At 39.9% G+C, this 25,649-nt stretch overlaps 1 protein-coding gene across 2 annotated transcripts in view; it reads left to right on the top strand.

Moving 5' to 3' along the window:
* Positions 1-25,649, top strand: part of Sema2a (Semaphorin 2a) — a 558,354-nt gene that overhangs the window by 71,961 nt on the left and 460,744 nt on the right. Inside the window, exon 1 of one of the 2 annotated variants that reach the window (XM_069132505.1) lies at positions 24,226-25,285. The exons of the other annotated variant lie outside the window; for it this stretch is intronic. The gene's annotated coding sequence lies outside the window, so the exon portion shown is untranslated. Of the gene's footprint in view, positions 1-24,225; positions 25,286-25,649 lie in introns of those variants that run through there. 2 annotated transcript variants of the gene reach the window in all.

Raw genomic sequence — 25,649 nt, 5'->3', positions numbered from 1 at the left:
GAGTATTAGTCTTTTATGTATGTTTAATCTTTGAAAATTCATTCTTGTTATCATCTCTATTCTGAACTCTTTTATTAATATATTTTGTGGTGTTTAATATTCTCGAAATAATTGTCAATACAATTTTAAGAATATAGACAACGATATTCCTTCTCAGTCGTTTCAAATTTAACTCATTGTTTTCATTAAAAGAATAAATAAAAGAGAATCAAAATTTTAAAAGAATAAAGTACCATTAAGGATTTAAATTTATAGTTATTTTTCTGATATTAGATAATATAATGTAATTTTGCGCCACGAAACTTATGAAGTGTATATCACAATGTCTTAATTTAAATTGCAATGCATCTTTCTAATTCCGTGCTCTTACTATGCATTGTTATTTCCTTAAACAGACAACGTGGCTCGCTTATTTTTATTATTTGCCGGCGTTACGTAAAACTCTGGAACTTTAATGTGGAAGAATTCCCTTTGTTTTAGCGAAATATGTTGCCCGATAAGAGCGATAGAGGATGGACGGCGTAATTGCATTCTGAAAAGTTTTTGCGGAATGTAAGCAGAAGGAACGTAGCTATGAGATGCGAAAGAAAGTGCGGCGGGAGTGCAAGTGAACCGAGGATAATCGGGAAACCGTGAAAAAGCTGGTTGCACGAGGGATAAAATTTTATAACTGGTCCGTGAAATTTCATAAACTACTTTAAATGTGCGCATCTGAAAACTCGCGTAGAATTAATGCCTCTGAGAGTGCTTTTCGGAAAAGAAGTTAAACTGTTTTCAATGTTTTGAATAGAAAGTTTAATGAAAGTTTACACTAGTTAAATAATGTAAATTTTTTAATGGAAACTATTTTTCAGTATAATTTAGTTCACAGGAGCTATTATCACCGGTAAAATTTTTGAACCTAACATTTGAAGTTCTGTTCAAGTTACGTGCCTACTAGATATTTCAATGTTATCGATGAAACTTTAATATCTGTAGGATGTTAAAGGTTTAAGATGCAAATATCTATAGATGTTAAAGAAAAGGTAAAGAGAAGGATAAGCAGTTTGTTAAATGATTTATTTTATAAAGTAAAGTTTGGAAAGAGAAAGTTACAGGCTAATATCCAAAGATGCTTGAAGTTTTAAACTTTTTTAAGAATTGAATATCATGTAACTTTAAACTTTATTCAGAGAAATGAACTTGAAAGTAAACTCTTAGTAATTTACACTCTTTAATTAACTCACATAATTAACAATCCCTAATTAAACCTATATTTTAAAATAAATAGAAACACTCCATTTGTACAAATTAAAAAGAATGCTCGTTCTTTATGTCCATATCTTCACCATACGAAACTAAACGAATTCCTTCATAAAATCTTTCGCCAATATCTCCGACTCTCACAAACCATGGGATTGAATTCATCCAGCATAAAACCCAGAAGCGACATCATTGGGAACACGTATGGCCGCGCCTGATACTGCACGATTCATAATCGGAATTACATTACTGGTATGAGCGAGAGGTGGAAGAGGCTTCTCTATTCCCCGCAGCGTCATCATCTTGGATTCTGATTAATAATTACGTTAAAGCCACCGAGTCCTCGAGCCAGTGTCGTACCTTCCGACAGATTATGATAATGTAGTCCGTTTTGAACTACGGAGGAAAATTTTCCGCGAGGAATGCCGGTCCGCGCATAAATATGGAAGAGGCTGATTGAAGGGAGGCGAGGGAAACGACCAGATCCCCGCGCGCAAGCTCCGTGTTGACTCAAAGGAACGATGAAAAGGAGCAAAAGATGGGAAAGCGAAAGAGAGCAGAGCCGCGATAAAGCAACCCCTCCTGGCTTTCCTTTTTCTCCCTTTCCATCCTCGTTCCTCTGGCTGAGAACTGAAAAAACCGAGCGAAGGATTGAAGCTGGTCCGATTGGGACCAGGTGTGGCTTGATTGTCACGTAATATGCGCGGCTTAAGTTTATTCAAGGAGGAGATTTGTCGCTTTAACGCGCCGGTCGAATTTCTTTTAATAAAACCGCTCACGTGACGCGGCTCGTAATCTCGCGAATCAGATCCTATTGTAGGCTGACTCTGAATCAACAATTTCAGCTGATTCCCGTGGATTCTATTTCGCTGGGAATGACGTGACTCGCCAGCTCTCTCCGCGCGCCACGATGGAAGAAATGGTGTAGCATTTTTAGCGGGTACCTCGAAGCGGATAAATTAATTCAATAGTTTGTCGAACTTGGTTTAAACTAGGGAAAAATGTAAAAACAGTAGTAATTAATTAGGTGACATTGCTAATCAATAGAAAGGTAAATAAGGGTGATAAGAGTGGTAATTTCTGATAGTAATATGATTACATTTTATAATCGATTCTAAGTGAATACTATCCTCGACGCTATATGAGAATTTGTATTATTATATTAATGAACAGGCAATCAACAGCATTCAATTTAGTGCACAAATATAACTCCTTAGTGGCATGATAATTGAAATTACCTACTTGCCAATTAAAGAACAGTTTATGTATACATTAGCAGTATCACATTCAGGACATTACGATTATCGCGTTCGACAGCATTTTTGGCCATTCAAGCAATGAAATTTCTACGATTTAATTTACCTTTCTTCGGCTAATAATCGATTCTGTGTTAAAATAAACAAACAAATAATTTCTTTCTTTTTATCGAAGAATCAGGGATGACAAACTAGCATTTCGAGAACTGAGAGCATAGGGAAATGGTTTTCCGCTAATCAGATCGCAAGGACAAAGCTTATGATACATTGCGCCGCAGATTGCGGAGAATATTATTAAATGGGCCACGTTCCTGAACACGAAGGTCTTCCCTCGAGCTCTTTAGCTGTAGGATTAAGTAAAACGCTGGACGTTCCTATTCCGGCGCAACAGGTGAGACGCTATGTCATTTTTTAACGGACATTACTAAGCATGTGTTGCGAGGCCATTCATCGAAAATTTATGTGACCTGTTCGCCAGGAACAGGCAAAAAAACCCGACCACCTCCTCTCGATGCAAATAACGCGACATTATTCACCTTTTAATATTATATTAACTATCTTGTGGCTCGGTTGAAGCGCATAAATAAATCATACAACGTGATACCAACTAGAGAAGAGAACGCCAGCGGATGAAGAATCTTGGTTCCCCGTTGGTGAAAGCTTCTCCTTCGGCACCAACCTCCGATAAGGTAAATCTCTTCCCGATACTCGCACGAGTTGGAACAAAACACGAGTCAGCAGCAGACTAAGACGAACGTTTCTGGGATAATCTATTAATGGCGGAGTCGTCCAGGTGCGTTTAAAATGCAGGAAGCTTAGCGTGCCTGTGCAAGGATTGCAGCTGGCCTGTAGCCAGCTTGCTAAGTGGTCCACGTTTTCCATCGGTACGGCGGCCTCCTTGCATTTTCCGTCTTCGATGCTTTCCCTTTCCAACCTTTCTCTTGCATTCATACGCATCCGCACGTTCCGTCCCGATGTACTTTTCGCATCGACGAGTGCCTCTACGTTTCCCCTGTTTTAATCGATCAACGATCCACACCTCTCAGGAAGGAAAATTAACTTGGAGAGATCGTAACTTAAGTCCCCGGCCATCCCCTCGATTTGCATGTCGCTGGTTCGTTGTGGAGTTTTACATTCGTTCGTAGGTTTGGATGGAAGGTTAGTAGGAAAAGAATTACCGCGGAATACGCTGGCGGTGTGCCGATTAGCAAGTTGACGAAGGTGATCTCGGTACTGCTCGTGACTGAGAAGTTGTTTAATGGAAAGAATGCAGATTTGATGGGTTTATAGCGTAGTAGGACTATCTTTTGTGACATTTTTTTTGTTATTGACCAAAATTATTACATTTACGAATCATCTACGTTTTCAGATCAAAAATAGGTATTATATATTCAAATAGTATTCTTGCTGAGCAACGTGTTTCAGTCACGAATAGTAACTACTTCAAGTTATTTAAAGAAAGTTTTGACATTTATAGATTTATTTAAAATTCGAATATATATAAAATAACATTTTAATATTATATCATATTTATAGATTTATAGAAAATCGTTTTAGAATTGGATGGTATCGTACCAATGGATTTGTGGTAGATAATTAAAAATACTTGAATCCTTCTTGTGACATCATAGCAAATTACTACGAGACAATTGTGAAATGCATATAAATTTTGAGAATGTTGCGATATAGAAGAAAATCTGATATATTTTGGTCGATACTTGAATATTGAAAATAAACGAATAGCGTGTAATACACGAGGATATCCAGTGTACGTTGTAGATGTTCCACCGTAGGCGTAGTGTTTCTTGCGAAACTTCTTTCACAAGCCATAAATTAGCTTTAATTAGCTTAGATTAAGCGTAGGGTAAGAATAGTTTAAGTAATTGTAAAATAAATTTAACGTCGGGGAAAGAAAATACGTTGAAAAAGTTTTAGAGGGAGATTCTCGAGAAGCATCTTAAAAGCTTAATAGCTTTCACCGATTAAAACTTTAATTCGTAGTAATCAATGGTAAAATGTGGAAGCCCCTGAAAATTTTCAAACATGTACTCACAAGAAAATTAAATCGCGGTAATCTTTATTAGTTGCGACGTGTTGCACGCGATTAGCTCTCAAGGAATAGGCTCGGCCTGGCACAGCAAGGCTTTCCGTACCACAGCTCGTGGTTATGAGCTTTACCACGGACCATTTTATATAAAAAAGAAAGAATTTAGATTCCCCAATATGAATCCCCAATAATATGAATAGAACTTGGGGTCAAGAAAATTGACCCTCGAGTTAGATGTGGATAATAAATTTAATAATAGAAACAAAAGAAAAAAAGAGAAAGAAACAAAAAGAAGTGTCGTAATAAAGTTTACAATCGCAAGCCGCCAAATAATCGAACAGAAGCACAAGCTATAGAACTATTGAGTTTAATTAAAGATTGGAAAGTGTTCCGCGAAATGTACACGTTAACACGTTTAATTAAATCAACCAGGGTTACAAAAAGAATTGTAAAGAAATATTCACGACCGTCAATGACACTCATAAATCGTAACACACTTATGTTATCACGGGCAACGGTAATTAATACTTATACCGTAGGAATCACAGACAGTAAATTATACAAGAAAATAGAAGTAAATCGGTACGCGAAATCTCTTGACCGCTAACACGCGGAGAAGAACGGTATACGCGCGCTCGTGTCAGGGGGGTGAGACCGCCGGCCGCAGGTCACGCTAACTCAGGTACCGTCGCTTAACGCGCGGGTGGAGTACAACGCTGTGGATGACACAGACACAACTCACTTACTCACGCACCGCAAAGCCAAGAAGAAGTCAAGAAAGCCAAATAATAAACGATTCACTCCACTACACCCACGATTCCGCGCTCCCGTTCCGCCCAGGGAGCAATCACCCTACAGAACAACGCAATATGCGACCCTTGCTGAGGTCGGATCGATCACCTTCGCATAATCCACCCTTCCGTTCGTTCGCAAAGATAAAAATTCACTACAATTACAAAGAGAATGTCGCCGGAAAAACAAAAGAGGATCGCCATCGTGAATCGCTTTAATTTGTGTCAAAGTAGTCCGACACGTTCTTTTCAAGATGGCTGCTCTTCCTTCTTTCCTCGATGTATTAATATTAAGATCCGAATGATTTCTGATCCGAATGAAAATAACAAAGGAAACTAGATGAATTCCGAAATTTGAACTGATTTGGCAAAGAAAAATTGTTGTCTTTTATAACTTAATTGACATTGTCTTTACATTTCGAGGGTGTCTAATAAAATACTTCTTACTATTGGGAAAAAGATCGAATCTTTATCTTGTTCTAGTTGAATAGTCTAATTTTATTGCACAACTACGATATTCGCATCTTAATAAATAATTCAATTTTAGAGATAAATTTCTGTAGATACCTCAAAGGAAACGGCTTTTTTAGATGTGCCGCGCTTCTATGAAACCAACGGTACATACATACGAGTCTTACACATAGGCGTTGCGCAAATCTCAAACTAATTGGACGTGGGTTACGCGTCGGAGGGTTAGAACAGATAGAATTAGGAATTGTGGAAACGGCGACGTGTAGAGTGAGACGATACTCGGCACGCTAATTAACATCGTACGCGGGTACACGCGTTAGCATATTTCCTCGTTAGAAACTGTCTATCGTGTCTTTGTTATTGTTCCAACCGTTTCCAGCCCCCCTGGATGCGTTCAAAGGTATTACGGTTTCTCTCCCTCTCTTATTATTATCAGGCGGAGGATGCGTCCTTTCGCTAATTATACTCAAAATCGATTAAACTTAACTTCGTAGGAATTCGCGAAGGAGGTAACGATGAATTTAATCACGTTTCATGTGCACTCCAGGTGTAAAATGTAATCACGCCGCGAGCGTGCAGCCAAAGTCATCAGGAGTTTACACTCCAATGGTTTGTTAGCTATAGTTACACGCGGCGCCACGATAATCGCGACGCTTAGTTTAGAAGTCACAGGAACATTGTCAAACTACGAGCATCGCGATCTACCTCATGCCAAATGCAAATCGCGAATCATTGATTCTGCAATTAAAATCTTCCGTACGTAACGACGAACCGGAAACACGTGGCTGAAAATGGATCGTATCTCCGTAAAAGTTTCGGGTATGTATATATCTGCTATTTATACATATTTGTGTACAATGGATATTTTTTAAACTCCATCTGTATTTGAAATATTAGATACACAGGATAAAAATCTATTTCGAAATATTCTCTGTCGTACTCTTCTGCTATTTTAAATAAGACATCTACCTTCGCCTTTTAAATGTAAATAATGTCCTGATTTATTGATGTTTTTCACTGACTTATTTTTCAATTTGTACTTCGAATAAATCAATATTGCGTTTAGGTTAAAGGGAGGGTAATATTTTTTATTTTCGTTCAATTAAGTGATTGTTGCTTATCAACGATACTCCTCGTGAAAAACAGGATTCTTAAACACGTTGAATACATCTCAAGTATGGAAGCGATTCGATTTCGTTACCTATTGGTATTTCGTGACACGAAAATCACATGCCGTGACAATGGCTAGGAAAGAAATTTTTAACGAGATTGAACTTAACGGACCGAAGTTAAAAGCTCCTGAAAGTTGTATGGATCATAGGATTTTGGTTCACAGACATACCTGATAACAGCTTCGATAAATTCTACCAGTAGTTTTTTTTTTTTTAATTCTGTTGTACTGAGTTTGTATTGAGTCAATTATCCAATACAAAATGTTAACTTGTTTCTAATACTCGTCAATATCAACATTTTCTTTCAAGTTACACATCGAAAGTGGTTGAAGACGTTCTTTGAATTTCTTAGGCGGATGTAATTAATAATTTGAAACACGAAAGTAACTATATTACATAATAGCAAAGAAAGTACTCCTTAACAATGAAATTAGTTAATAAAATTCTGTCGTCACTATTAACGACGCAATTATCTTTACCCTGCTTTGCATAGAAATGTAGAATAATCTGGCTACCGCAAATGCATAGTTCGCTGTATTAAATCGCACGTAGACTATTCCTCTTTATGCACATTACGCTCTCATATTTCAACTCTCCAGTGCATGCTCGATTACTGATTTAGCAGTGCATGAATAACTTTCGAATGGAATAGCATTTTCGAGTAGCGTCTCGGATACTGGTCTGCGTATCAATTGGGAGTTCCACGCAGCGAGCATCGATGCGTACATGTTGCACGCTCGTGGACTTTACACGTGAGTGATTACAGGTGATTATGTCGACGAGATTTTGTTCGCGCGGAACGTTGGCTGCGAGAAAACGACGAGAAAAATCATTGTCCAGACGATGGGATAGGGGAAAGGAGAATAAAACGGAGCTGTAAAATGAAAGTTGATAAAAGAGACTGGAAGATAGATCGTTCTCTTTCTTCGGCTGTGAACAATGAAGTGTGTGCGACGATTGAACTCGTACTTAAGAAAATAACGTGTTGAAAAAAATTGTATTGACGATGTATGTATGATCGACTGACTGACTGACTGACACAGTAATAATATTAAATTAACAGATATTTTTTCAATAGTAATTTTAATCAAATACCCATCAAAACTTTTGTTTTATATTTCCTTACGTTTTTAACTATAATAAAAAATTTTTCTTTTCCCTTTAGCGATGTAATTAAAAATCTTTTGGAATCTAATGTGTGAAATATTTTAACGAAGCAAGAGTATACACATGTGTGTACGCAAGGTGGAATTATTTATTCAGCAAAATTTTAATCCCTATTACATGGAATGAAAAAATATATTTCACGAGAAGGACACTTAATTTAGAGGCAACTAAAAGTTTTAGTCTTTATTAAAAAAAGTGACTGGTATTATCAGTCTCTACATATCACTATGTTTCTACTTACTGGCTGTTGGCATACAGACCTATTTCACTTTCGCGTCTGGCTGCTGTTACTAGTAGCGACCAGTGCAATATTATTATATCCACCGATTACTTTGTTTCAAGCTATTTATCTCATTTAAAGGATCAATATTATTGTGAATATTTCTCAACAGTGTTGTAAGTAAAGGACCCTCTACACGTTCGATATATATCGTCAGTAGAATGTTAAGAATCTTAAATATTTACAACAGTATTGACAACAATATTGATCGCCTAGTTACAATATAAGCAAGAGGGAAAAACAACTGTACGTCTCGCAATGTAACAACATTGCTATAGTCCATAGCTTAGACAGAGAAATCTGCTTAGTAAGCGTTGCGTCTCGGCCGATATTATGTAGCAACGTTGGATGCTATCTCTGAAATCGATTTCTCAAATCCGTATGATCGGCTCTGTCTGCTATTGCCCAAAGGAGATTTGGCCACGACTCGAATTAGATTCCTAAATAATTAAATGATCGTAGGCGATCGTGCGAATCATCATCTTGTTGAAGGCCTGCTTGTCCACGACCTGCTTTCTGTTTAACGCGACGTTGACCACGTGATGGTTACAATTATCGTCAAAGATACCATTACCGCGAGACATTTCGCGCGTGGTGAATTTCTAGCTAGTGTAATGTGAAGTGGCACGGGGCCACGTTACATTAGACTTGTCACGTAAATGGGCTCACCGTAACGTAGACATTAGAGACGCGGTCGCCTCTAAATTTCGATGTGACGCGCTACTATCGGCCCCTAAATTTCGTCACAGTGAATGGAAATTGTAACTCAAATCCGATGCCTGTAAATTGATTCCACCAAAATAGCTTTGTTTGCCAAAAACTTCGGTACCTGTATAAAAGCGATTTATTCCGATTTTTACGTTCTAGTCTTTTTATTTTTAGTTGTTCAACTCATTTCTGTTATCGTCACGGCTATATTAAACGTATTTGTCTGTGTTGATTTTTTAGCAAAGAAAAGAAAAATTTTGTTAGAGTAATAATATGCTTCATATCGTTTCATATTGATCGTAAAAGAGGTAATTTTAATATTACCATTTGCGCTGGCTAATTTCTATATTATCATGAATGGACACTTGCGTATAATAAATCGATCTGTGTTCATAATTAGTTGGAAAATTAAGAACCGTAACTTTGAAATTTGTTAATACTCGCTCAATTTTGTTAATATCCACCACATGTTTTTCGTGCCTCGTTTGATATTATCAACATCGGTGATATGACATAGAACCTTGACGTGGCGCACCAGTAGTTTCGAGTTATAACCCTTAGGTCCAATCCCCAACAATGTTTGGTATAGCACTCCACAGATCATTCGCAACACGGCGGCAAAATGGTACAACTACGTTTACCTATGGACTTAACGGATTGCTTTAATCCCAACAATCACGTGACTTAAAACTTACAAATATTTATACAATAATTTTTCATACCCTATCTCTCTAGGATTAAATATTAAAAACAAATCTTTTCCTATTCGTGCAAAGATAAATGAACATAACAAATTCCTACCAGAAATAACCGTGCTCAAAGTTCTTTAAAAACGTCAGATTACCCGCAGCGATCCTAGAGGAGCGTGCAACGCGATACATTCCCCAGAAGCGGTGGTGAGATTTTGCCTGGAATATGTATCGTGTTACATGGCAGATTGAATGCGCACGCGAGACAGGACACACGAGGCGTATTCTTGCTCCTGTTAAACGAGCGAGTCGAATAATTTCTCTGGTAACGTGAATTTCGAGATCACACAAAGGAGCAAGCAGCAGCCAGAGCATTGGTCGCGCTGTGAAATGACGTCTGCGAGCATGGAACAGCAACGATGGAAATTATAGGAAGTTCCTTTTAATTACCTGCGATAGGGGGACTGCGAGATATCGAAGAAAAGGTAGAACGAAGAGGTTCAATTTAATTAGCCGATTCTGTCGATCGATTCCATTCGGTCTAACAATCCGGTCGTTACCGGCGGCAACGACAAGGAGGCCGATCGTTAACGCGATTCCGAACTCCACAACGATATTACTCGCTCGAATCCGACGCGATTGAATCGAATTCAGTCTCGGTCGGTTGTCTTCCGCCCGGGCAGAGTTAGTTTCCACGGACTTTAAAGGTTCTTTCACACGGTTCGTTGGCCTTGCCTGCTTCGAATCAACCGTTCACCCGGTCAAGAGTTCGCCTTGCAGGCGAAGTCTTCTGAAGCTCTCTCCCTGTTTCGTCTTGCGCGGCGAAAGACGTTTCACGGCGGCACACCGTATCGTTCCAATTTCTCTAACGAACCTTTGATCGAGTACTGTCCTTTCATTATTCTGGTCGCCTTAATAGAATTTCTTTGAAAACTACTAATTGCCCTATTGCCGTTGACGTGTGCACACGCCCCTATAAATACTTCTATAAATCGTGAAGAGAGAAGAGCAGCAGCAGCAGCAACAGATGTTGCTACCGCTTTACCATTAATGCGTCGTTCCAGACTCCGGACTTGTCTTCAAAGCGGCGAGTTTTGATCGCGTTGCGTGGTCCATTCGCGAGATCCGCAAACGTCGATCAACGAGTAATGGAGTGTTTCGTGTCGCGTGCTTCGTTCCATTTCATTTCTGCTGAAATACATAGTTTTTAGGTAATAAGACCAGAGGTATATAACAATTTCATTTTCGTTCTGGTCGAAATTCGTTCCAGTGATATTAGACACTTTTTCAAGTATAGATCTGGTTTAGTTTTTAAGTTATTTACGCGAGGATTATCGTAAAATATGTAACAGAGTCTTTTATGAAATTAGAAGGAAATAAAGCAAAAAAATAGTGTAAGACGGAAATGGTCCTGAAATGGAAAAACCAGTGGTGTGCAACGTGCAACTGGCAAGCGAGAAAGAAGGGCACAATCAACCGGCGACTTGGTCAATTAGGCTCCCGGAAGAGAAATCAGCTTGGCTAACACGGTTAGGTCGCTTTTACGGGATTGAAAACAGCTCGACAAAATGGTCACGCGACCACGTGTACAAATCTAATTTCCGAGATTTATTAGAGTTGCGAGAACTCGATGAAAAGGGGGGAAGAGACGATAGATTTTTCAGATAGAATATTATGAGATCGTTAAAAAATAATTACGAGCACAGGTGTTCCATTTTTTTGCCTAAAATTACGTAAGAATAAAATTCGACGAAGTTATTTTTAACCATCTTAATTTTCCAGCTCGGAAAGTAGAATAATTATCGCGGACGTATAATAACATAACCGGATAACGAGAGAATAGTCGAGAAACGGAGAAAGGTTTAAAGAAGGATATGCATATAATCGTCCGTGTGTGTTCAGTTCTGTTCGTGGTTTTTGTAAACCGCCGTGTATTCTTTAGCCACTGTGCTTTTCATATTCCCTCTGTCAAGCAAATTCTAACAACTTAAACAGATAAATGAAAAAAGATGTAAGCAGAGGAATAGCTTGCTTTGATTCAAAGAAAGTAATTAAAATAAGTGCGCTTTAATCCCTCCTCTTGCTTATCAGTCATCGTTTTTTCCCTTTCGTCGTTTTCGCTCTCTACTGGTAATCCATTTACATCAAACCGATTCGGAAGGAAAATATGACAAAAAAAGTGTACGCAGAAATATGTTCTAACAGATGTCGTTAGATGTAATTGCGATGAAATACGATCCAAGAGTTTGAGAACCTCTTACCGGAAGCACGGATTACGATAAGATGGATACGATATTTGTCGTAACGAAGTGTATAAATTGATTAATACGATATACATAACTCGGATCAATATGATATTCGTGTGTCTTCTTGCGAGCGTATTGTCACCGCAAACCACCATCAACACACTTATGCGCTCCCGTGTGCGCTTCTAAGTGCCACGAAAGGAAGACACCAGCATACCCGACAAAGCGGAAATAATGTCTCAGACGTTGTCTATCCAGCCTTCCTTCGTGCTCTTGCACGAACTACAATAATTGGTTGGATTATCGGGTAGGATATGGTTATGGGAAGTGCGAAGCCCCAGGCCTCGTCGGGGTAATCTCCACTCTGATTGCGTTTGACGCGTCATTGAGCGGAATGATGAAGGCGCGCGTGAATCTCGGCTATATCGCGTCACAACAGCTCGTTCTTCTACTCATTATTCCACGAGCATTGTAATTTTTGACGCCCCTAAGCGCCGAAAAGCCGATCGATTCTCCCCGTTTTTCATATCGCTCGTTTTTTTCGCTTATCGCGCTGGAAATCACTGCAATTTTCGACCCCCTTCACTATCGTAGACTGAATTAATTTCCAACCGTAACATTGAATTCAGTTCTTTTTTTTTTCATTTTCGAACGGTGCGCCACTTTTTTTATGGTGATTACTTTTTTTGTATAAATTTGTAAACATTTCGAATGTAAAAGACTTAAGTTTATTTGTATTTATTTTACGATGGTTCTCGTTTTTCGACAATGATTTATCATGTAAACATACTTGGATATAATTTAAGGCATTTAACGAGCAAACATTTTTAATTGATATTAATTTGAAAGCCATGCTTAACAGAATGAGGATATATAAATTGGCTCGAAATTAAGTGCTCGGAGCACGCACGTTATTAGTTCGCATAAATCTCGAAATTGCTGATAATGAGTAAGTAGCGGCACGTTATAGACTTACTTTAAGTTCCACGCACGAACATTATACTATAGTTTGTAATAAATTACCAGTTTGATGCTAAGCACTTGATAGTTATTTATCGCGTCTTGAAATCTGTCTGCTTACTTTCTCGCGTTGAATGTCATCAACCCTCTAGCTTTTTCAAAACCATTGACGCGTATGATCGAAAAACTCTTCTGTTTTATTAATTAAAAAAAACTTACGCATGAAAGTCACATAATGATATGACTTATCGTACTTCAATACGATTTTCGCTCTTACTAAATCATTTCTGAAACCATTTCAAAGATATCCAAAGAATCTTACATTTAACAAAATGTTTGACATAACGTTCGTAAATACAGTTCAATCTAAAAGTACTATAGAGTAATATTATAGAACAATATTCTATAGAACAGTATAAATGAATCTTTCAAAAGGTAACCCGATGAATTCACTTTTATTAATTTTTTAATTTTATTACATAAGTGGTCTATTATCATTCAATTGTCAAGAAACCTTTGTCTTACTTTCATGAGTTTGTTCATTACAAGGTGACGTAAGTATTGGAAAATTTTTAAGTAAGTTTAGAAAACACTGTTCGCAACGTTGTCACTTTGCTGTATTTTTTAACTTATGAAGCTGATCAATATGCCTTCTGAACGGCACAAATATAAAAATCAAATATCATTTATTACAAAGAAGTTACTTACGAGAACTTAAGAAACTACTCCTTTTAAAATTTCTTTCCCATTGACTCGTCTGGACTTTGTCGTTTCATTTCCCTCCTCTTTAGCCAATAAGTTGAAAAGTTTCACGATATTAATCGTCCGCACGAACAAACGGGAATATTTCCAGATAAATCAGTTCGACAGATATTCCATACCATTTAAGCTGCAGCAATCTGGTCGAGTATATTCTCTTTCGTTACACTTACCACGTTTGATCAACGTTTCCTAGACGAATGTCATGCGACGAAAAGAAAGAAAGTAAAAGAGTAACAGTTTGGAGGACGAGTTTCCCAAAACTCGTGTCTCTGAGAAACTACGGAAACAGAGTTGCTCTGGAATCGATCGAAAAAGTTCACGGTCCTTCACGGAGTTTTATCCTGGATGTTCCCCTTGTCCTGTCTCTCGGTCACTTTTCTTTCGTTCGGTTGTTTTTTGTCTGGCTAAGGCAGGCGCCTTACACGGCCGAACTTAATTAAATCGGCAACGATTTATTTCAGAATTTCAGCCGAGACGGCGTTAACTTACGATCTATTTAATGCTCCATTTCGTTCGTTTTCGTCCTGAATTCGATCGCGCCGATTAGCACGCAGTCGCGTCGATGAGACGCGTATCCGGAGGGACTAGCTTCGTTTCTCTACCCTGAAGAAACTTCCCTTTTCTCTTCACCGACGTGGAAAGAAGTGAATTTAATTTCGCGTAATGTATTCTCCTCTAGCGTTGCATGTTAGAGAAAGAAGCTGGTTCATCGCGTCGTAGCTTTATAGTATTCGTGTTTTTCCTCTTAAAGGTATTACGATACTTTTGGAACGACAAGACAACAGATTGAAAGCTCTAAGAGTAACAAAAGCTAGGACAAGTCGTTGAAAGGGAACAGAGATTCCTCTGATTCCTCTGCCAGTGCTGTTAATATTGTTTCGTGAAACAGTTTTCGCGTTGCTATTTATAGGGTGAATACGTTAGCAGCCGGCGTCGATCGGCGTGCTTTGACCCGAGGCATTAAGCGTGCGCAACGCTACGTCGCGTGATAGAAGGCAACCTCGATTAATTACCTATTTATCTTGAGGATTATCGGTGTACGGTGAAATGTATGGCGTACAAGAATATTAGCGTAGCGTGAGTTTCGGGACGCATTAGTGTAAGATACCGTGGTATCTTCACCCAAGGATTTTGTGCTTTTAATCTTTCGATCGACCGTGCGATCGCATAACGTTTTAATTACCCTTACCTGGATGGTGAAATATCGTGAATAATTCTGACGTATCTAAAACAATTTCAGAAAGATAAAAATTGTAAAATAAGGAAAGGAATAAATTTTAGGAGTACAATGGTGGTTTCCAAAATATAGAAATCAATCTGGATCAACAGAAAAATGTATGAAAGGAAAGTTCTATCGAATGGATTAAATCTAATAATGGCACAGTCGTATTATCGTTTCTATATTATATTACGATATACCATTGAGCTTCATTCGTTTTTTATTACGTAGAACTTTTTATACTTTGAGAGCAAACAATAAAAAAATCGATTCTGGTGACGAGAAGGAACCCAGCGTTAATTAAATATTGTTCCCTGAAAATATATTGTTTAACGGAAACCCGTCTTTCGGAGCAGAGAATTTCCATTACGCTGCACTTCGATTCCGTGTTTGCATACTGACACAAATATACGGCGTATTATTTTATTCGAAAAAGCTTCATCGTTCCGGTGATCGATGGACCGGCGCGTACGTCATTCTTTCTCCGTCTACGTAGTTTTCCACCAGTTACAATTCGACGACAAATAAATGCGTGAATGGGCTGACAATCATGGCTACCTATGTGTGCGCGACACTGCTGCCGCGCAAAGTAACTCGTGATCGGCAAAGCTATGGTACCGAAGTTCCACAATCCTAACAATGGATATATTGGTTCATCCCTTCGACGCACTTCCGACCTCAATCAAAATCCCAAACTACCTTCCCATCCACTTCTCGTGGACTAACTCGTCTCCCTCTTTCTCCTACGCTCACTTCTCTCGTTCTCATGTTCTCCACCTCCCTTTCTCTTTTCATCTTTGGACAAGAGTGAACGAGGCTGTCTCATCCCCGAATTCCTTACAACAATGCCTCTCTAATCCGTCATGTTTGCCCTGGCATTGAGTACACGATTGTTGCTGCTACCGTTCTGGAATGTTTCGATAGCGTCAAACACGCTTCCGCTTGCATGACAATTCGTTTTCGAAGCTCCATTGTTCGTTGATTAAACGAATTGTGATAGGAGCAGGCAGGAAGGACGGGTGGCCACGAGGTACGACAGAACCAACGTCAGCAGAAAAACGCGAACGTTTCGCGCGTCTACGATTCGATTTTATGAGAAAGTTATGTCCGATAGCTTCTTCCCTCTTTGCTCGTTTTGCTATCGTATCGACTTTTATGGTTGGGCATGGAACATCGAATGTGCGCGCTATTTTCTAATTCAGGAATGATTTGCGTCTCGGTGGTGGAACGAGGCTGGCAGGGAAAGTTACAAATCGCTTTTTGTAACGTTTCAATAGAAACGCAGGGTCTTTTGTGGTGGAAATCTTTGCGAAGTAGTCGCGTCGCGTATGAAAGGGCGAAACGTTCCCCCGCCAAAAAAAAAAAACCAGAATTCCAGAAGAATTTTTCTCTATTCAGCCGTTTTATGCTCCACCCTTTTGGCTGCATCGGCGATCCCTGGCAAATCGTCGAGTCTCAACTTTCGATCTTGTCATTTCCCCTTGTTTCACGAATCGACGACAATCGACGAGAGTTTACGAGTTGTCGCCGAGCTCGTCGACCACCACCACAGCCTGCGTGGACCCTTTGTCGAAAAGGGCTGGGAGGTAAGGCGCCTTCATTGTCGATTGCTGACTGGTCTTGGTTTTTATCACTGACCCTCGGGGAACGCGGAGGCATCCGAGCTTCTGGAAAAGTAGGTTTGCCATCTTTCCGTACGTTTGACGAGTCCCAGAGGGAACATCGGTAACCTGACAGCCCATCTACTCTAGTTTCTACATTTTTCGCATGTCGCCGAGGACCGTGCACCTGGACATCGACACCCATCCCTCCTTCCACCCTCATTCCAGCATGCAGATATTTTAGAAACGCTGTCCTAAGTAAAGCTTTGTCTGCAAGCTATTAACGAACTTTCTATACCGGGAAGGTTTCACGATATATGTATACGGTGATTAACAGTAGATGAAGAAAGCGGGAACGTAACTTTATTACCTCTAATCAGGTCGTTAATGTATGGCTTCGTTAACTGAATTTATCAGTTTCGTTTTCGCATAACATGGAAGAGGCTATTTACGTACGGACGTTTTTCACTGGAACTTTTTTAATGCCCTGTTCAGACTTCCGGTTGTGTTTTACGACGTCACGCTGCGTACGACACGAACGACCGCAAACTGGACGTAACTGTACAGTCGGTCAAGGGAGGGAAAGTGTTTCGAATAATTCTTTGTTAAAGTATTCAAGCATTCGCGTGTGTACATAGATGGTCGACCGTAATTAAGATTCATCCCTCGAATGCTGTAAAAAAAGAAAAAATAAATAGCCGGACAAAAAGTGGCTGGCTTGTTAATCCTTGTAGGCACTTAAGTCAACATGCTAACAGCCGTCTCGAGTGGCCGTACGATAGCCCTGGGTCTGTTAGTCCGAGAGCGCTAGCCAACGCTACAACGATCATGTGCACGAGCTCTGTGTACGAGAAAACGTCTGGAACCACTACGAGCAAGCGTCATCTCGTGTGTACTCGCGTGTAAGTTCACGTGTGTTCGCTTACATGCACCCCCGGAATGAATGTCAGGGCACAATACGTCGCTAGGCATATCATGCCGTCGTATCTTGGTTACTTTCAGCTCGTTAAAAGGACGCGCATACATACATATATGTGTATGATGTGACGTACATGTGAGGGATTGCTTGCAGTTACCCACGAAAGTATTCGAATACTTGTAGAAATATTTTATGAATGTATTATATGTCGCATACGAAACATTCTGAATTTTCATTAGCGTTCTGAGCGAATTCGACTATCGTGATTAAAGTAAAGTATAACTATCATGAGTAAAGTTTCAAACAATTCTGAAAATCTACATGGAAGCTACAAGATATTTAGCGCAAGTTTAGTATATGTATATTTCGCAAAGATCATGAAAGTATTTAAATGGTCATTTAACTATTATTGCTTTAATAAGCTTTAATATTCAATGGGACTACTTAATATTTCTATATAAGATAGCAATTCACATTGTATACTAATTTTTTATTAAATATACGCTTGCGGTAAGTATCTTGTAACTTCTATGTGTATTTTCGGGTTGGTTTCAAACTTTACCAATATAATCACGATATATTACGTGTATTTCGTATAACGCACATAATATATTCATAAAAATTTTCTGTGGTAAATGTTCGAATACTTTCGCGTGCCGCTGTATGTCAAACTTGCTCGGTGAAGTACACCCCGAGCAATATCGAGTTGCCAGGGTAAAAGAAAAACTGGCTGGGGAATTCTTGCCTTCGCGTACTTGAACGATCTTCGTTGCTTCCGCGCAGATAATTCCGAGGCACGCTATACACGAACCTCTCGACGTTTCCACCGTTTCCTTCCTGATATTTATTTGGCCACTCTTTCCGACCACTCGCCTCTCTCTTTCTGTGCATTTATGCAAACCTATTTTAAACGGAAAAATGCTAGACCGGTACGGTACGGTTGAACGATGTGGTATCGTATAAATGCATTTCTGCTTCTGGTTCTTCGTAACCCGCGCGACGTTTAATTCGTCGTATCCTCCCAAGCGAAAAATCGTTCTATCAAGCGAAAGTGAAGCGAAAGTAAATATTAACAAAACGTCTGTGTTTGCGCGTGCATATATTTGCGATTGTTTTAACATCGTGTCGAGAATTGTGGCTTGGTTTCGTGTCATAATGGACCAATTCATTAAGGCATTCCAACGTTCTCGTATAATGAAAGTGCAATTAGAGATATGCAAAACGCCGTTTATACCGACTGTGGAAAGTAGAAGGCCGAAGATGCCATTTGAATTGTGAAATACTTGGAGAGATTCCAATATTAACTGCTCGAATACCGGTGAAAATAATGGAAGTAAAGTGGTGCTCGTTGTGACGAACGACTTTTCGGACGAAAGAAACCACGCACACTCGCATTATATCGATAAAACTGTATCGCGTCACCAAAGGAGAGAAAGGTTTAGAAAACAAGGTAGAGTAAGCGCGGAGAAATAGATCTAAAAAAAAGAGGCAGATGAACCCGACGTGTACGATAAAATAATTTCGACCAAGAGATAACCTGGAAACCAATCCGAAACATTTCTCGGAAACTACCGATCATTCGTTTCTGAGTAAAGTGTAAACCAAATTCGGGATTCGTTTGCGTGTAAAAGCGAGAGGTTTTCGCCCTTGCTTTTTTTTTTTTTATCTTCTGGTTCTATCGAAAAAATGGTTGGAACGAGCCCGTTCCATGTATCTAAACAACGGACCATCCGTTACGCACGATACAAGGCATGTAAACCACACTCCAACATTTATCAAGGATAGAGACCGCAAACTGAAAGTTCCGAAAAGTTCGTCGAGCTGCGTGAAACTTTTTAACGGGCATCCAGCGGAAAGTTGGCCTGTTCGGGATGATCTACGACTTGAGGGGGAGTAGATGACCTAACGCGTAGCATCGACTCGACACCCTTTTACCGATTGAGTAGCACATCAAGGCAAGAACACGTGGCTTGTCTCCGTGCTAGCAAAGCTGCAGAGTCACAGACCATCATACGTCGGACGATTCTTCTTTTTGATAGAGAAAAGAAACAGTGACCGCGATTAAGGCTTTTAGCCGCGACTATACCGTGTCCATGTGCCAGTTTCCCGTAATGCGCGTTACGGCCGACAGAAGCTAAAGTTACGCTGGAGCGTTGCTAGAAGAAATGGTTCATGGATTCGGTCGGGGTGGTTTCCACCCACTGAGCAGCTTTCTCAGTGTTCTGCAGCTCCTCCGCGCTATAAATACCGACACCGAGCTCCAGCTACCATGAAAAAAAAAAAAAAAAAAAGCGGGATATGGAAGGAGCCAGTGCTTGACCAAGAGAGAGATACCAGGAAGAAAGATGTCAGATCGTCCAGGAACGTTGCAGACAAGAGCAGTAGTTTTTTCCACTCGGTTCTACGGCTTTTTGTGGTTAGAAAAATGAAGCTTTATGAGCTGTGAAGCTAACCCGGTACATTCTCGGCCTTCGTTATGGGTAATTTCGTTTGTCCGACCTGGTGCTCCTCTTCGGGTTAAAATAATTGCCACGTGCACGAGGATTGCACTGGCGGAGCATATAAAGTTCGATTTTGTGTTCCTAGTTTCGTCGACAAGTGTACGAATTAAAAATAAATTTAAGTTTCAATCAATACTCCCTATTTCACGTATATTTCTTGGAACATTTTGTCATACGGATTTTACTTAAGTATCTTCTACTAATTTGAATAAAGAATATGAGGAAGATTCGATAAAACGAAAGGAATAACCCGAAATCGTTTCATGTTACATTTCGGTCTATATTTCACGAGGGAAAGGTAAGGGCGGTTGTGTCGGAAAAGTTGGAAATCGTTATTTCAGATCCCACGTTCATTCCGGCTATCACATGTTTTTCCACGTTGATACGTCCCTAAGGAAGAAGGCTATCAGTTTACTAGGTTCACCGCCAATACATATGCAATCACATTCCTCTTCAGACCCTGAGCCTGGTACAGTGACGGATATGGAGACGTAAGGGACGAACCTTTAGGCTATTTACCTAATCAGCGGCTGTAGTGGTAAGATCGAGGGGGCATGGAAAAGGGCATCCGTCCGTCGAGACTTGGCACAAGTCGTAAACTCCTGACAAGCGGCATTAAATCGTGCAGAATCCAGATAGGTTTGAGGTTACGAGAGGGATACAGGTTGTATGAATGTAGACGAGTGTAAAGGGTGCTTCAAGCCGCACGGCCCCCATCGTTATAATTCCGTTTCCATTTTTACACGGCAAATTTGCATAGTACGGGAGTGCAGCTTGCGAACGAAGAAATATTATCGTTAAAATTGATACATTTAAATCAGATACGCGGCTGATTTCGATAGCGCGGTGCGTACAATTTAATCGTTTCAACTTTATTAAACGCGTAAAACATAGTTAGAGTGTTACGAGCGTTTCCAATGGAAAATTTCGCGGAATCGTCGGCGATAAACGTTACGTGGAGACCGTTTGCTCGCGTAAGGTACACGTAGAGAAGCCATTATACGTAGATGGATCGCACGTAGGAAGGGGTTAACCGTATTATTTCCTAGAAGAACGATGGAAAGCGTTTGCGGTGTCTGCGCGAGTAGGCAATCAGAGATAGAGGAATCCGATAGAACACGTGTAATTGAATTGGAGTTTAATTGAAAGTCGAGTTTCTTCATTTTGCACGTTATATTCGACACGATCATGGAAACTGGTGGCAACGTAGATATGTCGTGTATCGGGTTTGAAGAGCGACCTGAATAGTTTTATATCTGATAGAAGACTTCATCACGATTCTCGATACTTCAATGGATCTGTAGGGAACCTACGAGGGAGCAGAAATTGAAAGACGAAAATAAATTCCAAAATACTTCCTACAGAATGAAACTACCCTCGTTTTCTTTGGACGAACAGGAATTTTATACTCCCGTTTCACGGTGTATAGTAAAATATCGTCTGCTTTCGATATGTAAGATAGGGTGATATCAATAACGCATCTTAAGAGAAGATGAATGAAAAAATGTGAACCAAGGAAAATGTTACTATATGAAACATATACACAGGCGCACGAAAGAGTAGATACCTTTTATGAATATACTATGTGTGCTGTATGAAATACTTTTAAATTTCGTCAGCACTGTTACGACATTCGACTATCATGATTATACTGAACTGATAACATTTGTAGAAGTTACAAGATACTTTATTTAATTCTTTATTTATATTAACTAAATAAAGTTAATTAATTAAATAAGTTAAACGAAGATAAACTAAATTGTTACTCAATATAATAAAACCAGTACGTCGTATACTTACGTTAACGAAACTCTTGCAAAGTGTAAAATATTTACGCCAACCGTTCGAAATTCCCTGGACCCAGGATAGTCTACCTTTTGAATTGTGAATTACCTTCACAGATCGCGCGCGTACTCAGATGTATACCGTACCAGTAGCTCATTAACATAAATGATTTTCTGACCTAAAGACATTGCCTTGTTAATTGCATTGGCTAATAATGAAACCACTTGCTTGTTCAATGTACCCATCCGTGTGCACTTACGATACATAATGTATACGCAGTGGAATAACCAAACGCATTAGAAACGTTATATCGTCGTAGGTTGGTATTTATCAACGATTCATCCTATGAATCGAAGCGTATCGATAGTCAAACACGGGAGTCAGTGATCACGATCGAGGAACACTCGTCATAGTTTAAGCTGGACGCGAATTTATGCGATGTGCTCATTCGAAAGTGATATCGGTGGAAGCAATAAAATCTCGTGCACACGCGTTGCCACGCAGTATTCCTACATTTGCGGTACTGCACGATTCCGCGTGCTACGGGACGAAAAGTGATAACGCGATTGTGTGACAAGCCATCGATTACAGAGAACGGAACAACACGCACTACGTTCCGTCAACCGCGACTAACGCTCTCAGCCCTGTCACTATTATGCGTCCGGTCTTTCATCCGTTGTATTACGATTATCACGCTCATATATACGGCGGACAAGAGCCACGGGGAACATAGAGAGGTGCTGTTGGACGAAGTCCTATTGTCAGCTTTGGCTGAACATGTTGGTAACGAGCCGGTTGTTGCTACAAACTATGCGAACGTGGATCACGGCCGTATCGTGCGATTTACCGAGTCAGAAACTGGTCACTATCGATACCCGAATAGAGCAGATGAATTGATTTAATCGACCTCATTTATCGATAGAAAGTACTATTTGATCGTTTAGATTTTACCCCAGTCCAGTTATTCGTTATTAATGGTCCTGTATTTTTCGTGCCGATAAGCTCGTACGATAGAATATTGAAACAATATCAACATATCACGTTTAAAAAGAAGTAACGAATATTAAATGTACTATAGAAACATTCAATTAGGATGATATGGAGTAATAGAGGATTTTATACGAGTTGATTTCAGCATTTTATTCGGAACTTTATGATAATCGATGGTTTTAGGTAGAGGCTTTATTGTAATAGCTTCGTTTTAAAAATAGATATAAAAACGCTTGCTTTGCTGGGTAATCGCGTGGAATTTACTTGGCGTGGTGTAATGGATGATAGGATCAGGAAAAATAATTTTTTTATAGTCGTCAAAGGTATACGTATTCTTTTTTTTTTTAATCAAGCCTTTACGGTTACACTATAGTAGGTATTTATAATGCTTTCTAATATCTATAAAAAATATATTTATATCGTACTTTATGCTCTGCTTTAGATAATTTTTATATTTTCTTGCCTTCTTACAGTACACAGTTACTTTTTCCATATTTCGGCGGAAGTACTCTTATCTTTATTTCACATGACAGCACAGCAATCTCGTTTAAATAATCTATTTTGTTCCATGCAAAATTTTCTTGCTTTTTCATAACTAACGCTTATAAAAAATTAATGTTCAAGATATCATCAGGATTTTCATGCAAACTCTAAGTAACCATAAACAGATACAAAATAAATATATAATCTACAAACTGAATTATACAAACTTTACGTGGAATATTCAAATTTTCTCTTATACTTTACTGTATTTTATACTGTAACTCATATACGTACGAAATTCATCATGCGAATTAATCCATTCGCGGAGCTGCGAATTCGAGGGAAAAAATTGAAACGTAACATCGACGGAATACTCGAGTCTTCGTCGGCAATATCGAGCCTCCTCGCGACTGTATCTTCCCGCACACCCTATAACTTTCCCCGTCTATGAAAACGTGCGCAGAGCCCTCCTTGGCGTGATACACTTTCCCGCCTAGGCCGCTACGAGAACAAATTAATTTATCATTTCGTAGTGTTACGGTTAACAACATTCCGGGGAAATAATGGCCAGTAATAAAGGCACGTAGCGAGCCTAAAGAACCCCGTGTACGCCTACGAAGAGTGATCAAGAGAAAGAGAGAGAGAGAGAGGGAGAGAGAAAGAGCTAGAGAAAAGACGATCCAGGATGAAACGACGAGAAAGAAGGTGTGCGAGCGAGGTGAAGCGAGGAAACGAGCGTAACCGCGTAGACGGAAGCGAGAACAAAAATGTGAAGGACAGTCGAACGAGGAGCGAGAAGGAATAAGGAACGGTATACGCATGCGTAAAGCATGGGTGTATCTTCAGCCACCCTTTCCAGTTACCCCCACCCTTTCGACAGACTCGCCTGTTTTCCTCGTCGCTCGTCCCTCGTCCACCGCTCGATTCAGTCACCGGGCCGTTTCGCGAGCGGAGGGTTTCCGCGCCTTTTCTCTCCGTGCCTTTTGCTATTTCGTCGTTCGACGATCGTACAAGAGCCTACGAATTTTTGCTTCTGCGCTGAGCCATATATTCGCGAAATCATTATCGAACGACGAATAATAACGCGCGGGTTTACTGGTGCCGTTTTTCTGGTTAATTCGACGAGTGGCCCACTTTCGGTACGGTCACATGTGCACATCGTGTCGCGAAGTGTCCTCGCCACGAGAATATTCGCGACATCGTAGCCTTCGGATTTGTCGAACGTCGAGTGTGTGTTCTACGACGAACTCGAATCGAGGTTAAGTTCAGTGTGGTTCTCGCGGTATTCATGCTTCAGTGCTGTCTGTCGGCGATTGCTCCGGACTAAACGGTTACAAGGCAACAATATTTCGTTGAGAGGATTTATGACGCTTCGTGCGAACGAGGATTCCGAATTTGTGAATGGAGTCGCGGTCAGAGCATGAAGCTGGTATATGGTAAATACGCAGTCGACGAGAAATTGACATTCTCGAAGACAAAGATCGCTGCTGATTCGTGACATTGACGGCTGATCGAGTGTCGCTGCCGGCCGGGGGGGGGACTCTTGTTTTTGTTTTCTTCTCTACGTGGCACCCGCTGCGTTCGTAGAATGAGTTCGCGACACGCTGTTACGAGGTCGTGTTGATTTATCGCGAAACGTGTCTGTGGTCGAGTAACGGTGTGATGTTTACGTGACAGCCGGTGTAAGGAACAACCGCGTGAGAGCGTGGCGGGAGTTTCGAACAGTGCAGCTAGTTTCTTGATGCAACGTGACTCGCGACGTTATGCCAGTGCAACGATACGTCGGTACGTCGAAAACGTTGCTAGACAGTGTTCTTCACCAGATACGGCATCGATAATGCGTACAAGTGGAACGGGCTTTGGCGTGTAAACGCGTTACCTTGATTACGTTACATAATTAATTAATCATACACCGTCACAAATGGTACACTAACGTTGCATAATTGAGTGACGCCGCTGGAAGTCGGGACGCGTTGCCGAACACGACATCTTCGAGGTATGGAAATTTCTAATTAAACGAAAGTCCCTCTTAAGCATGCCTACCTTTCTTTCTTTCTCAAACGAGCTCGAGAGATTTAGCTTCGTGATTCTCTCACACGGGGTTAAATGAGAAATTTTAACACGTAAAATATAAGCTACCTGAGTTAATTAAGAGATCGTACATAAACGACAAATCCTTTAATTCGCTGTTACATATAAATGTATATTAATCGTTAGAAAAATGAAACAAATATCAAATGCAGGTAACGCGTGCCTTGGATGTAGCAATATTTTATTAAATTCTTCGTTTACATAAATTGTGGGAAATATTAGTCGGTAAAATATACAAAAAGTTTTTCAATATCTTGATCAATCAATTT

Source organism: Bombus flavifrons, chromosome 2 (genome assembly GCF_040668555.2).
Source record: "Bombus flavifrons isolate JBK064 chromosome 2, iyBomFlav1_principal, whole genome shotgun sequence".
Classification (NCBI taxonomy): Eukaryota; Metazoa; Arthropoda; class Insecta; order Hymenoptera; family Apidae; genus Bombus; species Bombus flavifrons.
Note: the sequence above shows the minus strand (reverse complement) of the source record. Positions and strands in the feature narration are given on the sequence as shown.